General features: G+C 44.4%; 1 protein-coding gene and 1 long non-coding RNA gene across 2 annotated transcripts in view; both read right to left on the bottom strand.

The window, feature by feature from the left end:
- Positions 1-1,906: 1,906 nt before the first annotated feature.
- On the bottom strand, positions 1,907-5,237 carry LOC122463079. Its single transcript, XR_006286061.1, has 2 exons — positions 3,638-5,237; positions 1,907-2,964 (listed from the first exon to the last, which is right to left on the bottom strand). It is a non-coding gene; the product is annotated as an uncharacterized LOC122463079 (long non-coding RNA).
- Positions 5,238-5,925: 688 nt separating this feature from the next.
- Positions 5,926-12,210, bottom strand: part of CWF19L2 (CWF19 like cell cycle control factor 2) — a 175,135-nt gene continuing 168,850 nt past the window's right edge. The window contains exon 19 of the mRNA XM_043529780.1: positions 5,926-6,685. The gene's annotated coding sequence lies outside the window, so the exon portion shown is untranslated. The remainder of the gene's footprint in view (positions 6,686-12,210) is intronic.

Genomic DNA, 12,210 nt, shown 5'->3' on the forward strand with positions numbered 1-12,210 from the left:
TGGGGAGTGCCACTCGGTTTTTTGTTTTTTCTCTGGTGGTCAGGCGCTCCCCTGTGATGGGGCCCTTGGGCAAGTGCTCCAAATGCACATTGGTTAATCTGGGACTGCCTTCCTGCTGTCTGAGCACTGTCCTTGCAAGGCTGCCAGAGCAACTCTCTGTCTCCCCACATTGATGATCTTTCCTTTCCCTTGGCATGCTGCTGGGATAGGGATTCCCCATTATGGCACTGCTTGGTTCTCTTAATTCACAAATGTGATGGCACTCCAGTGAAAGACTAAAATCCTCTTTTTTCCACAGGTAACATTGCAATGAGAGCTGGTCAGAAAATAGGATTTTGCTCCACGGAAAATTTCAACTTTTTGACGAAAAAAAATCAAAAACTGAAATTTAGCCAAAAGCTACAAAAAAGTTTTGTTTTTTATCTGAAATTTTTTCAGTTTTCTGATGCAAAAGCCAATATTCTCAAGGGAGAGAGACATTTTCAGTCAACATTTTTGTTTAGTTGGAAATCCCAATGTATAGTGGAAAAAAAAAAGTTGACCGCAAATTTACAATCAGCACAACTGCAACCCATAGTTTATCATTCCCCTGTCAATTGCCTTCGTCCAGAGGTTCTCAAACTGTGGTCCCAGTGGTCCACGAGCTCCATTCAGGTGGTCCACAGATAGTTCCCTCTAAGGTGCGCACCTGGGCGGCTGCACACAAGACAATGAAGGGCCACCCACCTAATTAGTGGAGCTATGCAGCATAGGCCCCCACTTCTACGAGCGCTGGGGGGTGCTTGACCCCCCTCTGTCCCCAGCCTCGCCCCCAACTCCACCCCTGCCCTGCCCCCATTCCAACTCCTTCCCCAAAGTCCCTGCCCCAACTCCGCCCCCTCCCTGCCCCTATTCCGACTCCTTCCCCAAATCCCCACCCCGGCCCTGCCTCTTCTCCACCTCCTCCTGTGAGCGCGCCACATGCCTGCTCCTCCCCCCTCCCTCCCGCAGCGTGCTACAGCTGTTTGGCGGCGGCAAGCGCTGGGAGGTAGGTGGAGAAGTGGGGATGCAGCGCGCTCAGGGGAGGAGGTGGAGGCAGAGACGGAGGGGAGGGGAGGTAATGTGGGGCAGGGAGGGGAGCTTGGCTGCCAGTCGGTGCAGAACACCCACTAATTTTTCCCCGTGGGTGCTCCAGCCTTGGAGCACCCACAGAGTCAGAGCCTATGCTGTGCAGATGTGGCTCCACTAATTAGGTGCCTGGACCCTGGAGAAGACGCACAGGTAAGGTGAGGTGGTGGCCTTGGGGGAGACTAGGGGGCAGGTGGGAGAAGGCAGTGGAGTGAGATGAGGGGTGGGGGGAATTTGGGACATGCAAGGCAGTGGTAGCAAGAGAAAGAGGCAACTTTCCCCAGCTCCAGGGTTGTGGCTGCCAGGGAGAGACAGCCCTCCTTCCCAGCCCCAGCTCTGTGGCTGCTGCAGCAAGGGAGAGACCCTCCTCCTTCCCAGCCCCAGCTGGGGGGCTGTCGTGGCAGGGGAGAGAGGGCACATCCATTGCATTAAAAAGGTAAGACTACTGATATTAAAATATTAGTTGTGTGCTTTTATTTGTAGAACAAAAACATGTTAATTATTAAGGTTTTTTTATATAGTGCTTTTATCCAAAGGGCTTTGCAGTAGTTAGCTAATGGTACGAACAACATCTGGAAAGATCATTATGTGGTCCGCCAAGACCCTCAACAATGTTCAAGTGGTGCACAAAGAAAAAAACTTTGAGAACCACTGCCTTAGTCATTAAACAGGCTCTCATGGACTTCTGACTCCCTTCTCCATGGCTTCCCTGGAGAGCTAAAGCATGTTCTCTCATTTCTCATCCTTATGAGAACTCTGGTAAAGGGGACAAAACAACAACAACAACAACAACTGTGTCTACAATGATCTGGTTTCCAGTTTAAAAAGAAATGCGTGGCTGAAATATCACCCCATCTATGTTTTAAAAGACTCTGAATTTCCAAGACTTCCACAATTGGAGGGCCCCATACACATTTCATCCCTGACATAATCCCATCCCAAGAAGTAACCACTATACAGCACTATAATGAGAAAGCCATTATAAAAGTGATGGCAGTGAGATTTGTTGAAAAAGCTACAGGCACTAAAAAGCTTAAATTAGACAGCTGCAAAGAAGCTTTAAAAATACAGGACAGGGAATAACTATGAGTCATTCAACTCAGTGTTATGGGAGTTTCGTTAGAGAATATGTCCTCTAACTCATGGGAATAACTATGACCCTTGAAATGATTAGAACTTGGTATTTTTTTATTGTTAACAGAGGTCAGTTTCTATCCAAAGGCAGCAGGTTACAACATGGCTACCAGTGAAAAGGGTTATGAAATTAAATCTTTGCCTCTACTTCCATGATGTGTATAGAACTATGACAGGGAGAGAGTAGGTGAGGCCTGCATGCCAATCTCTTAGAGGCTAATTAGTGCCCCAGGAGAAGCTGATGGGGGTAATGAACTCAGCTGGCTCCATCACTCCACAGCTGATAAGAGAGGCACAGGAAGGCTGTGCAAGGGGAGAGAGGGAGGAACAGAGCTAGTTGTGCCCAGCCATACCAAGCCCTCAGAGTAGGAAAATCTCTCTTCCCCACAGGTCATGCTGAGAGGGCCTAAAGTTCAGCAAAGATTGTAAATAGGTGGGAGCATGGGGGACTGTGGTGATACTGGTGAACGGGAATTGAAATAAAGCAGTTTCTGCAGGAAAGATGACTGGGGTAGAGGTGGGCCCTTGTTACAAGAGCCCACATGGAGACCTGTGACATACAAAGTAGGTATGCCATATCTACCATGTGTGAAGCAGCTTTCCCAAGCTAGCTCGGCCTCCCTGAATGACACATATTGTGCAGCCATTTTACTCTGACCTGTGAGCTGGCCAGATCCGACAAGCTAACGAGGATGGTGCTCGATCAGTACTTGCACGGGACACCTTGTGACAAAGTTCCTGCTCTACCTTGGTGGGTCTTGCGCTTATTGGCAGATTTGCTCACCTTGGAGCTTCACGGCAGCCCTCAGCTTGGCCGTTTTTCTGAACTCACAGTCCAGGTCGACGACTCCTGTGTCTGACCAGGAGTTGGGAGGATTTGGGGGGAACCCGGGCCCGCCCTCTACTCCAGGTTCCAGCCCAGGGCCCTGTAGAATGTAGCTGTCTAGAGTGCCTCCTGGAACAGCTGTGTGACAACTACAACTCCCTGGGCTACTTCCCCATGGCCTCCTCCCAACACCTTCTTTATTCTCACCATAGGACCTTCCTCCTGGTGTCTGATAATGTTTGTACACCTCAGTCCTCCAACAGTCTGCATTCTCACTCTCAGCTCCTAGTGCCTTTTGCTCCCAGCTCCTCACACACACACCACAAACTGAAGTGAGCTCCTTTTCAAAACTCAGGTGCCCTGATTAGCCTGCCTTAATTGATTCTAGCAGCTTCTTCATTGGCTGCAGGTGTTCTAATCAGCCTGTCTTAATGGTCTCCAGAAGGTTCCTGATTGTTCTGGAACCTTCCCTGTTACCTTACCCAGGGAAAAGGGACCTACTTAGCCTGGGGCTAATATATCTGCCTTCTATTACTCTCCGATAGCCATCTGGCCCGACCCTGTCACAACCTCCAGAAAAAATCTAGAGTGCGGTAGGAAGAAGTATTGATGTTTCAGTAAGTGGTGCTCTTCCCTCTGAATCTACACTCCATGTCCCAAGCAAGGTGTTAAGGTCACAGCACGGTCTTTCATATTAAATACCAAACATATGCCCTGATCAGTTAATCATTAAAAATCCCCAAGAGCAGAGGTATTAGTTCTACTTCTCAGGCCAAATCCTGGTGTAAGGTCATAGAAGTTAAAGGAAGAAAAGATTTAACAGTATTAGATCATTAAGTCCACCTCCCCACTACCAAGGCAGAACACATCACTGTCTAGGGAATTTATCAGATATTAAATCAATTTATACTGTTGTCATGGGTAATTGTATTCTGTCTGTCTAAATGGTATTCTTCACTGCTGTCAAGTTTTTGCCATGCATTGTTAAACAGCTGCAACATTCCACCCCAATGATGGATGATCTAATTCTTACCTATAAAGCTTTTAAAGTGCTTTGGGACCCTTCCAGATGAAAGGTGCAGTGAAAATGTCTTTTTTTTTTTGGTTCTTCACATAGATGCTGAAACATTTAGCAAACACAGGGCATAGAGCTAGTTCCACTGTCTGTTGGACGTATTATTTCAATTTTGTGAAAGGACTATTATTTTAAAATATTAAAAGACAGGATTTTTTAGCATAACCAAGCTGTATGCACAGTAAGCCAAACTGCAGTGGTAGTGACAGTAATCACAGCTGGGTGATCTCGGGCGAGTCACTCAAATCTCTGTGCCTCAGTTTCCCATCTGTAAATATGATTAATAATAAGTCCTTTCTCCCAGCCTTTATAAATCTTGTCTGTTTAGATTGTAAGGTATTTGGGACAGAGACTGTCTCTTAAGTATCTGTGCAGCATCTAGCACAGTGGGGTCCTGATCTAGAGACTACTGTAATACCAATAAAAAATAGCAATAATTAGATTTTTTTCCTTTGGAAACAGATTTCTTTGAACCAAGAAATAATCATTGGCTTCACTAGAAACCAATATCAGCCATGCAAATAGGAAACTGTTAATTATTTGCCTGAAAACTAATTGGGAGAGAAAACAAAGCCTGAACCCCACATGCGCATCTGTTCCAAAATCTGAGCATCCGCAATGAAATAAAGTTGTTAAGAAAATCTCCAGGCCCTTTCCAAATATTAGCAAATTCAGCTTAATTTCAAGACATGGTTGTGGGTTGAGCTAAGTCTGCTTGTGAATGCGTGAAACCATGGCCTTTCATTCAAGATAAATGTGTAGATGTGGTTGAAACAATAGCCGTAGCACCCAAAACTCGGACACATTGAAAAGCTTGAGTAGAAACTGAATCATGTGGCCCTAGGAGTTAGGACTTTGATTGGTGGAACTGTTTTGGTCTGTGCATGTGCGAGAGAAGGGGCAGAGAGGAAGAGAAGCCAGAAAGCCAAGCAGACAGTAGCAGAAATGCTGGTGCTTGTGATGGCCCTAAGAGAAAGCTCAGAGAGATTTCAGAGTAGCAGCCATCTTAGTCTGTATCCGCAAAAAGAAAAGGAGGACTTGTGGCACCTTAGAGACTAACAAATTTATCTGAGCATAAGCTTTCATGAGCTACATCCGATGAAGTGAGCTGTCGCTCACGAAAGCTTATGCTCAAATAAATTGGTTAGTCTCTAAGGTGCCACAAGTACTCCTGTTCTTTTTTCTAAGAGAGAAAGAGAGAGATTTGGACACAGACTGCTGGCTACAAGGCAGGTTTGGAATAGTGAGCATAAGAAGTTTGTTTCCTGCTGTTTGACTGTTACTGTGTTCAGGGAAACAGGACTTTGGGTATAATCTTTGTCTGCAAACAAGATTGCATCAAAGAAAATACCTGGCTCTGTCAGCAATTTCTCCCCCTAGTGGAAACAACCTGCAGGACCCAGAACTTTGGCTATCAGCTTGGGTCCCAAAAGGGTAACACTAGTTCCCCTACTGCAACCAAGACACAGTGTATTGGAATCATTTCAACTTCTCAAACAAAGAAAAATATCTGAGCTATTTATCATTTCAAAATAACCGAGCTTGTGAGGCCAATGTCTGGGTTGTGTATAGTTCAGTCAACCAGTTTTTTCATGCTTTTTGTTTGTTTTGTTTTATCCTCTGAATGATGGTTAAAGAGAAGAGAGCCTTTCTTATTACCTCGGAGGCATTAATGGCCATGTGATCAAAGTCCTGATTCCCACAATATTGTACAAGAAATATTCTAATCGGCAAATAGCAACAGTTTGACATGCCCATAAACACACCACAGGAAATACCAATGTATTCTGGGTGGGTTTATTTTCATTTTTGTGGTACACACAGACAGTTGAGCCCCTAGAACCATGTTTCCACAGTCAGCTGGGGACCCCAGAGTTCTCTACTGGTAACTCTACCAGAACTCAGTTGGTCTCAACAATTGAAAGGAGATTCTTAAACCAATTTGCATGTCAAATTATTGTCAATATTTGGTCATGTGAGTGGAAAACATGTGAGTGGAAGACCAGATTTCTCTCTCTGTTACAGCTGTTCAGACTCTGCAGTACTTCTCAGCAGCAGCCTGGGGGGATTGGAGCAGGGCCAGCAGGTCCCCAGTTATGCAGATCCACTGATCAAAAGGAGAGGTGCAGTGCTGCTACTACAGCTCTGCTAGCATAGAATCCATGGGGTAGCTGCAGTTGTGCAAGGTGCTGCACACTGGGGGGAGGATCGTAGCAGTGTGGATTCTGCCCTCCCAACATCCAGGCCTGTTCCCCCAAGTTTTGCACAGGGGACTAGAAAGTGGTCCTGAAAAATCAGCAGTTATATTAAGGAATTGTAATTCATTCTGCAAGAGTGCAGAAATCAGTTGTGGGGCAAAGTTCCATAGAGATGATACTTCATCGTTACTGCGGGCCGAAAACTCCTTCATGTGACAATGTGCCCAGCACAGGCCACTGCATGGTGAGAGATGATGGGGGTGGGAGCCACCCTGATCTGATAGCAGGGACTGTCGGGACCTCTTTGCTCTGGAGCTAGGCCTGGGCTGCTCCCCTCTCAGCATCCTAGGGAGAGAGAGGCACCATTAATATGGAAAAGCAGTAAATGATGATAAGGCAAAGAATAGTAATAGAAACTCCAATGCGATCCCCCAACAGATAGCAATGTTTGTCATAGTGAACTCTAGGCTAGGAAGCCCAGACAATCAGGCAGCAAGTGCAACAGGAGCTGGTTATTCTCCACCATTGCAGGAGGCCATTGCAGGGCACAGCTTGTCACTGTCCTGGTACACAGGGGATCCTTGTACAGGACAAAACCTTCTGTAGCATTCATTGGAGCAAACTACAACAGTGCACATGTACACACTGTACCACAGACGTTATGCATCTGCCCCAGAGGGCTACAATGGGAACTGTGGGATCAGAGCAACAATCCACAGGCCCTATAACCTCTTGCAGCAAATGCTATGTGTGCACATAATGCATAGCGTGCACCCAGACAGGCTGGCCAGTGTGGACTCTGCACATTGTTGTGAGTGGAGCAGTCCCAGATACACCAGTGATTTCTCTAGCATAGACCACACCATAGACAGTACTACAGAAATGTAACCAGACATCCAATGGATACCACACATGCTGCACAGCAGAAGCAGCGATGGAAACCTTTAGCCAAGGACAATGGAGAAAACTTGTATTTTCAGATTTCATTTAGGCCCTGGCTCATCAAAGTACTTAAGCATGTGTTTAAGGACTGACTTAAGAGAAGCTTAGGCTTGAAGTTAAGACATGGGGCTGGGAGATCTAAGGTCAGCTCTGCTATAAACATCCTGTCTGACCTTGGCCAAGTCACTTCATTTTTCTGTGCTTCAGTCCCAGATCTGAAAAAAAATGGCGGTAACAGTACTTTCCCTCCACACTTGGTTGGATCCAATTAGATCTTTGGAGCACGGACTCTCTCTTTCTAAGTGAATGTCCAATCCCTAGCACAATGGGGCCCTGATCTTGCTACTATAGTTTAGTTAATTTCATGTTGTCTGGAAGCCACCAAACACACTATGATGTTCTGCCCTGAACTGAATCTGACGTGTTACGAAGTAGGATGCCTGTGAGGGACAGGTGTCTGTTGACGCCATCCAACCATCACATTTTAGGTCTTCCAGAGGTTGTTTTTTTTTTTTTTTTTTTCCCATCTTGCTTGCATTGGATTCAAGTCAAAGATGATTCTTGCAGAAACATTTGTAGGCATTTGGAGCAAATGACCATATCACCTCAGAGAGCACTGGGTGACTGTTTGAGAGAAAGGGACCTGTTTAGTCAGAAGATGGATCTCTTTATTCGACTTGAATTCAAATGATTTGATGTTTTTTGATCTCTCAGGTATGCTCCATCTGAATGGACTCGTATAGAACTATATAATAGTGCAAATAATAAATTATTAATAAACAAACAATAATAGAACTAAAGTGTGTTTTCATTGCACTGAGGAAAGGAGACAAAATACCAACACTGACCACATTTTCTCATGTTAAAACTAACAGGAAAAGCGTATAATGCCGACAGCCTGTGAATATTTACTTTTCTTTTCAAAGAGCTCCCACTGTGCTCACTAAGAGCTGCAGACGCACAATTACCATAATTGACAGAGTATTAGAAGGTTCAAATTAAATATTTCAATATTTACAGACTCCGAGATGGAGGCAATGATCTAATAGGGTCTTTCCTGTCTCTAATTTCTATGATTCAGTTGCTGGATAGTTTTATTATTTTCTCTGAAGTAGCTTTGGCTTCCCCAGGTTTCCCACCAGCCTGCAGAGGATGAGATGGTGACCCTCTCTCCAGATCTAGCACTCACGTTGCATTGGCCAGCGGGAGTTCACTGGAGAGAAATAAGGAATTCCGCAACATGGGGTTAAAAACACCACAGTTCCAAACCAAGAGGAGCTCAGATCTCTGAGCCCTAACATGGGAGCCGGTTGCTCTACACCTGGGACAGCCCCCTGTCTTGGCCCTGAAAGAGATCTATCCCAGCTTCAAAGTGCAGTGACTGTCAGTGGGATTGTGCATATAATTCTCCAGTGACTCAATGGGAAAATTAGAGCCCAGAGTCTCTAAATAAAAGACAACATTGAATTAATTAATTTCTTTAATCAAGGAAATAAATAGCAATAGAAATTTTCTGCACAGGCATGCTGTCCAAATGATGGAGTGACTCAGCAAGCTAAGTAATTGGCCTGTTATGTGACTGCACTTGAAGATGCAGTTGGGGTCTGTATTTTTATTTTTTATTTTTTTTTAAAGCCTTGCTGGTAATGACTAAATTGAAATAGAAGAATTAGCACAAGGTTGTCAGACCTGCGGTTATAAAAGGCCCTGCTGTCTGTTGTGAAACAAATGAGGGTTCAGTGCCAGAGAATAATTGGAATAATTAGCTGCTGTAGTACCAAAAACTAAAGTTTCATAAATAAATACCATTAATAAGAGGATCCAGCTGTGGAACAAACTTCCCAAGGAAATGAGACTGATCCGCGTGTGACCACATTTAGATAACTCTGCAAGACCCTCTATGCTACAGCTTTTCTGTAAGAACCAGAATGACATTAACAACTCTCCCCTTCCCCCCAAAAGCACACGCGCGCGCACGCACACACACACGCACAGCACCAAAGAAACAAAATGTACCCCATCTGACACCTCCTACAACCAGGAAAGGGAGAAGAATCTCCATAAAGCCCACTAGGGACCTCATTATGCCAGTCTAATCAATATGAGAGATGCTATGATGATGGGTAGTAATATAAAGCCTTAAGATAGATAGAATGAATAGAAATGCACCTCTGGTAAAGGACCATAATGGTAAACTGAACAGCTAAATGTGGGCAACACACATGTTCTGGGGAGAACAAAACCTCAGTGAAAATGAAACTAGAAACATTCCATAAAGGTCAAAAAGGCACTAAGCAGGAATTGTGTGAAGAAGATTGGGCAGAAATTTTAATATTTATAAATGAATCCAAGAAAATAAAATCTTGCATTATTTTATTGTGCTGTGTTGCACGTGTGCAACGTCATGTGCAAAATGAGCCACACAACTTCAGATGTGAACCATCAAATATTGCTCTAGCAGTCCTGTAGAACTCCGTAATTATACAGAACTTTGTAATAATCAGACTATACGAACAATTAAGAAATTTAAAGTTATTTTTAATATTAACTTGTTTGTTCAGAATCGTTAGACTGTCATTACCAAACTGTTTAAAGCTGCTTTATTATTGTTAATTACACTGAAAAGAAAATTGTTCCTATTGGAATAGCCTCCTTCAGTACAGAACTTGGGTAACTAACTAGTGAAGGAACGGATTTCAAATTACAGGACTCCACTAAATTTGTAGAGAAATGGGGCATAGCACTACTGATTTTTTTTTCAAAGATCAGTATTGAACTGTACTATAAATGTAGACCCTTAAATAGTCTTTACTATGCCACAATTGCAAAAAAATAAGTAATGCACAGACATTCCCAATAAGTTTTTCTCTATTAAAGTCCTAATGTTGGTGAGTGTGAGGGACAAAGAAGTCTTAATAATCCTCTGTCACAGTTCCAAGATAAGCTGTACCTTTGACCCCTCACTCAGTCCCTTTGTGGGTCACCTTTGAAGTGACGGGTCAACCACCCGCACTTCTGTAAGGGTGGAATCCTGCTATTTACCCCACGTTTAGACTGGGTCATGAGAATACAGCACCCCTGTTTACCAACCTTAGCAGCCCAGTTGGGTCTGGCACCTGTCAGACTCATTGCTTCAGGGACCCGAGATCAGTATGCAAAGTAGTATTTATTTATCCACAGAAACAAAAACAGTGAGGGAAAGGGTTCAAACAACAAAGCCTATGTGCATATTGTGTTACCTAAAAGCTGTCTAATTTACCAGATATCCAAATGTCTGGGAGTAGAGGGACACTGTTTCCCAGCAGTCCCTGCTTCCTCGCTCCCTCTCAGATTCAGGGCTTCATACCCTTTCAGATCCTTTGTTTTATACTTCCCACAATTTTCCACATTGTGCATAACTCCCCTCCCCGCCTTGGGCTTACCAGCCTGTTGATCGTAGTGTGGTGAGAATAAACTTTTGAAGGAGTTAACACCTGTGTTATTTCTTAATATTGGGGATTTGAGTTATCCAGTGCCATTGTCTGCCTTCCTGAAGATGTATGAAACCATCCCAGACTGAGGGTATGTCTACACTCCAGCCAGGAGGTGTGATTGCAGCACATGTAGACATACCTGCACTCGCTTCAATTTCGCTAGACAGAAGCTAGCTTTGGTAACAATAGCAACAGAGACCAATCAGCACTGGTGGACACACGTCAGCCCCGCCCACCCAGGACTCCGGGAATATACTCAAGCGGCTAGTCCATGCCACCACGGCTTCACTGTTATTGTTACTAGAGCTCTTGATCTAGCTCAGGTATGACCACAGTTGCTCCAGTGTAGACATACCCTGAATTAACTGTTTGAACTCATGTAGCAGATAGCACGATAGTGGTCATATTAAACCTAGGTCCCCATAATATTCATTAAAAAATAGAGATTTCCCATGTTCTTCACACTCAAAAGAGACCGAGAGCTTTTCAACTTAGGGAAGAAACTAATATCTAAATCATACGTGGCCTCTTCAAGAGAAATGAGATTATGAATTTCCAAGAAGTTTAAAATAAATTACACAATATTCACAGCATTAGTCAGAATGCTACATGCCTACCCTAAATACAACTCCCACCAATTTAGAAATGAGGAAAAGTGGAAGTCTCGGGAATAGAGCTTCTTCTACGCTATATTCAAAGACCTAGTTCTAGCAAAGTCCAGAGGAATGTATTTTAATGGCACAGGGACACAGGAGAGACATCATTATTTATTATTTGTGTTACAGCAGGACCTGAGACCATGAACTGCTAGACCGAGACCCTGCACTAGACTCTATGAGGAAACTGAGGCATGTATGGATCTGTGTATTTCTCATGCAATTAAGTAAAGAGCAATAATGTATTAGACCTCTGTACAAAGTATCTGTGCAATATATGCTACACCTATCACATGGCTCCTTGAAAAGGTAAATCAGAGGGGGTCACAGGTTTGGTGGGATTCTGGGAGGAGGGCAAACTATGAGGGAGCCTGAGGGGTCAGCTCTGGTCCTGAGGGTGGCCAGGGGTCTGCATGCTCACAGCTTGCAGGATGAGAAGGTAGACAAGGCTCTGCACCTCGAGCATGTACCTATGGATGCAAAGACAGGGACACAGTGCCTGAGCTCTTTTCAGACTCTGGACCCTGACACACCTATGGGACCAGCATCAGGGTCTCCTGACAGAAATCTAGTGTGCTGGCAGCAGGCAGAACCCGACCGGATCCATGACACAAGGATTGAATGGGACACAGAGTAGAGCTCGGTGACATGTTTTGGATGAATAGTTTATTTAACCTGAAGCTATGCGTGAATTTGACACAAATAGTTTTGGCCATTCATAAAACGGCCAGAGGAGGAGATGGCAGTGCTGCTACTGCCACCCTTAGCCCAGTGGTTAGGGCACTCAGCTGAGATCTGG

This window comes from Chelonia mydas, chromosome 1, assembly GCF_015237465.2.
Source record: "Chelonia mydas isolate rCheMyd1 chromosome 1, rCheMyd1.pri.v2, whole genome shotgun sequence".
In the NCBI taxonomy this organism is placed as follows: Eukaryota; Metazoa; Chordata; order Testudines; family Cheloniidae; genus Chelonia; species Chelonia mydas.